Genomic DNA, 5,201 nt, shown 5'->3' on the forward strand with positions numbered 1-5,201 from the left:
GGGGGGGGGGTTAATGGGAGGTATGGTCAAGGGGAGATCGTGGAGGTTCTTTGGGGATAACTCGGCAGCGCAGCTCTCCGGATCTTTAGAGGTGGCGGGGGTGTAGGATTCGAGGTTGTGGTTGTTCGGGAAGATAACGAATCAACTACGCGAGGCAACAGTTTGCAAAACTAGAGATTTAGTTTATTGTCGTGAATGTGGTATGTACAGATGATGAGTCGGTTGGTTGACTCGTTGAGTACTTGGCGGTTAGCGCCAGACTCAATATTATATCCGCGTCAGGTCAGAATTCGGATGCGAATACAATAGATGCGAGCGAGAGATGTTTGATACTGGGCGCGTGACAGAGCGCGATGATGTCACCGATGTCCAGTCGTCTCTCAGCGTGTCGTATCCGTGGGTGTGTTACGCGTTGGTGTGTGTGTAGCGAGACGCTACATGACTCCCTACTTTAGTAAAAAAACATAGTTTTTTTCTGGAACAAAAAACAGAGATGAAAACGAACAAAAAAAAAATGTTGATAATGAAGAATATTGCGACACCCTAGCTGCTGCTAGGCATGGGCTGTTNGGATTTAGTTTATTGTCGTGAATGCGGTATGTACAGATGATGAGTTGGTTGGTTGACTCGTTGAGTATTTGGCGGTTAGCGCAAGACTCAATATCATATCCGCGTCAGGTAAGAATTCGGATGCGAATACAATAAGTGCGAGCGAGAGGTATTTGATACTGGGCGCGTGACAGAGCGCGATGATGTCACCGATGTCCAGTCGTCTCTCAGCGTGTCGTATCCGTGCGTGTGTTACGCGTTGGTGTGTGTGTAGCGAGACGCTACATGACTCCCTACTTTAGTAAAAAAACATAGTTTTTTTCTGGAACAAAAAACAGAGATGAAAACGAACAAAAAAAAAATGTTGATAATGAAGAATATTGCGACACCCTAGCTGCTGCTAGGCATGGGCTGTTCTCCAGGTTGTCGGTGTGCTGAGACGGTCGTGAGCTTGGAGTGGTGTGTGCGTCTTCGCCGTGAGCTGCGATGATGCATGTATGTGTGTGTGTTCGCCGTGGGTTGCGATGATGTGCGTGTGTGCGTGTGCTGCCTCTCGACTGGTGTCGGAGAGGTGATGTCCTGGTCAAAACGTCTGTTAGCGGCCCCGTGTACTGTGACGTCGCGTATGCCAGGGTGTGAACTTCTTGACGATGCTTGGCGGAGATGAGCTCAGTGAGTCGGCCCGGTGTTCTCGACGCTGCCATCGGAGAAGTCGCGCATGAGGTTACTTTCTTCTCTCCCTTATGCGTGGAATCGCTGCGAGCCTGGCGGGCGAGGTTTCCATCCTCGTAGGCCCGAGTGGTCGTGATGCGATGTTGATGCGATGAGACTGCGGGTGAGGTTGCCATCCTCGTTGACCCGCGCCGCGTGTGTGGTGTCCATTGTCGCTGTGTAATCTCGTACCAAGGGAGTCTTGGGTCCTCCTGGTGGTAGAGATAATGTAGCCTGCACTACGTGTCGATCCTCAAAGATGCTTGGCGGAGATGAGGGCGGTGAATCGGCCCGAGGTTCTCAACGCTGCCATCGGAGTGGTTGGCATGAGGTTACTTTCTTCTCTCCCTCATGCCTGTGTGTAATTGTCCTCCAGCCACTTGTGTTGACCAGTCGTTACCGTTGTTGTGTTTGCGCGGTTGTTATCGTTCCGCAGTTTATTCAAAATAGAATAAAATCGACGAATATGAAACCCGAGACAAAAGCATTATAAGTCTTTGTAGTCACCAGCACAGTACAACGTCCTTGGTACTCGGCAATGTGCCGGTGTGAAAATAAAGATAGCACTAAGACAGGCATTTGTTTTGGTTTCACAAAGACACTACGAAACCACGATTGACTCTCGGGTGCTTCGAAGATTCTAGAAGCCTTGAGACGCCGATGAAAATGCCGTTGAGTAACCACGCGACGAAATTTTACGGTTTTCTATCGCGGGGAATTAAATTTAACACTCGAACTCGCGGAATGTGCGGCACTGGAAAGTCTAGGATGCGTGGATGATCACCAGGATGGATGTACTTCACTGGGATGCGCGGGTAAAAACTTTCGATGATGAATGCACGCGGTTGCGAGGAGTTTTCACTTATTGCACTTGCACTTCCCTTTGATGTTGAGTGAGAAACTGCCTCTCACACAGTTTCCCGGTATCGAAACCAATGTAGGATTCGCGGTTGTGGTTGTTCGGGAAGATAACGAATCAAGTACGCGAGGCAGCAGTTTGCAAAACTAGAGATTTAGTTTATTGTCGTGAATGCGGTATGTACAGATGATGAGTCGGTTAGAATTCGGATGCGAATACAATAGGTGCGAGCGAGAGGTATTTAATACTGGGCGCGTGACAGAGCGCGATGATGTCACCGATGTCCAGTCGTCTCTCAGCGTGTCATATCCGTGCGTGTGTTACGCGTTGGTGTGTGTGTAGCGAGACGCTACAGGGGGGGTGGTCAATGGAGGGTATGGTCAAGGAGAGATCTTGGGGGTTTCTTGGGGATAAGTTCCCAGTGCGTCTCTCAGGATCTTTCTAGAAGGGGTAGGGGTCAGTAGTGTATATTGTCAAGGGGAAATATCGAGGTTTTTTGAGGGTCACTCTCCAAGGCAGCTCTCCGGGTCATTTCAGGGGCTGCCGAGTCAATGGAGGGGATGATCGCGGGGAGATCTCGGGGGGTTTTTGGAGGGTATCTTTTCGCATGAGCTCTCAGGGGATTGCCGGGAGAGGGGTCGAGGGGGATAAGGTCAAGAGGAGATCTTTGAGGTTTTTTAGGGATAACTTTCCAGGGCAGCTTTCAGGTGTTTTTAACCCATTGAACAACCTCACAGTATCCCACTCTTCGGAATTTGGTGGTAGTATGCGTGCGCAGCTGAGCATTTCTTATGGCGCACTGATACGTTGAGGGGCTCCCTACTCTTCTCACACCGATACCTTCGATGACTTGCATTGTTCAACGGGTTAAGAGGGGGGGGGGGTCAATGGGGGGCCTGGTCAAGGGTAACATTCCAGGGCAGCTTTGAGGGTATTTTAAGGGGGGGACCATTTAGGCTGTGGTCAAGTGGGATCTCGGGGGTTTTCTGGGGGTATCTTTCCAAGAGAGTTCTCAGGGTTTTTCTAGGGGGGGGGATTAGTGGGAGATATTAATGGGGGGATTAATGAGAGGTATGGTCAAGGGGAGATGTTGGAGATTTTTTGGGAGTATCTTTACAAAGAAGCTCTCAGGGTTTTTCGAGGGGCGGGCATGTTAATGAGGGGTATGGTCAAGGGGAGATCTCGGGATTTTTTTGACCTATTAACAAAAAACAAAAATTTGCAGTCCATGGGTTGATGGTGAACTTGGGTCACAATCCCTAATTACTTTTCTAATCAATCTTTCGATTGTATGTTTCAAATGTCAAATATCGTCTAAGAACCCCAGGAATCTCCTCTCAGCCATTTGCTCTGAAAATACCCTAGAAACTCTTCTGAAAAATGTTCCGTGAAAATCTCGGCGATCCCCCTAGAAATATCTCCCTAGTTATCCCCTCAAACCTACTTTGAGAAATGTTCCCCAGATTTCTCCGGAATTTCGTTCCACCCATACTTTCGAGATCTCCTCTTGAACACATCACTATTGACCCCTGGAAGTAACCTCAAAGAACCCCTCGGGATGTCCCCTTCATCATACACTCCTTGGCAAATCCTAGAAAGATCTAGAGAGCAATCCCCAAAAGTGATCTTCAAAATCACCCGAGATCTGCCCTTGACAATCCTCTTCATTAATCCACTCCAGAAAGACCCTCAGAGCTCCCCTGGAAAGTCAACCCCAAAAAACTTCCGAGATCTCTCCTCGAGTATACCTTTCATCAATACCCCCTCGAAAGGCGCTGAAAGTTCCTCTTGACCATATATCCCCCATTGACCCCCTCCCTAGAAAGATCCTCGGAGCTGCCCTAGAGCTGTCCTGGAGAGTTACCCTCAATAAAACCCTGAGATCTCCCCTTGTCCTTATCCCCATCGACCCCCCCCTGGAAAGACCCTGAGAGCTCATGCGGAAAGATACCCTTCAAAACCCTCCCCGAGATCTCCCCATGATCATCTCCTCCATTGACTCGCCACCCCCTGAAATAACCCAGAGAGCTGCCCTGGAGAGTGACCCCCAAAAAACCTCGATATCTCCCCTTACCATACCTACCACTGACCCCCACTCCCCCTAGAAAGATCCTGAGAGATGCCCTGGGAAGTTATCCCCAAGAAACCCCCAAGTTCTCTCCTTGACCATACCCTCCAATGNCGAGTTATCCCCAAAGAACCTCCACGATCTCCCCTTAACCATATCCCCCCTCTCCTTCCCCCTTAAAAATACCATGAGAGCTCCACTATAAAGATACTCCCCAAAAACCTCCCGAGATCTCCCCTCGTCCATACCCTCCATTGACCCCTCCCCCTCCCTTAAAAGACCCTGAGGGCTCTCCTGGGAACTGACCCCCAATATCTCCCCTCGACCATGGCCTCCATTAATCCCCTTTTGAAAGAACCCGATAGCTCCCTTGGTAAGTAACCCTTAAGAAATCGCCGAGATCTCCCATTGACCCGCTTCAAAACACCCAATTCACGTTCAAACGCTTTTCCTCACTCTGTCAACAAAATAATCCTCCAATCAATGAATTATGGCAAATTCCAACATCAATGTTTCAATTTCTTCCCAACCCTACTTGTCGCTCACTTCAATCACCTATTTGCAGCCAACTTCTGATAATAGCCGTTTTCGTAAATGAAGTCTCCGGCCTTACTTATATGCAACTGCTCAAAATTCATATTATTCCTTAGAGTCTTCAATAAGGCCAAGTTCGAAATTGGCACATTTATATAGTTGTTGGTTTCAACTATACTTAAATGAATCAGCCCAATTACCAAAAATCACAATATTTATTTGTACTACCGGTTGACTTTAATGAATAAGAAGTAGTGATAAAATATGTAATATAAATAATTATATTTGGTCAAGTATGCGACACGTGTGGCTACAGCTGTGGTTAATCGTTAAGTGTCCGAGGGATTAGCCTTTGCTTTCGCTGGCGCTGTCTCCTCTCGTTTGGCCAGTCGATAAAGAGGGCTGCTGTGCAAAGTCGTAGGACAGTATCGAAGGCGCACTCTTCCCTGGAGCAGACACGTCCACTCCCCCCCCCCCCCC

Source organism: Diachasma alloeum, unplaced genomic scaffold, assembly GCF_001412515.2.
Source record: "Diachasma alloeum isolate Michigan unplaced genomic scaffold, Dall2.0 Dall_scaffold_01044, whole genome shotgun sequence".
Lineage (NCBI taxonomy): Eukaryota > Metazoa > Arthropoda > Insecta > Hymenoptera > Braconidae > Diachasma > Diachasma alloeum.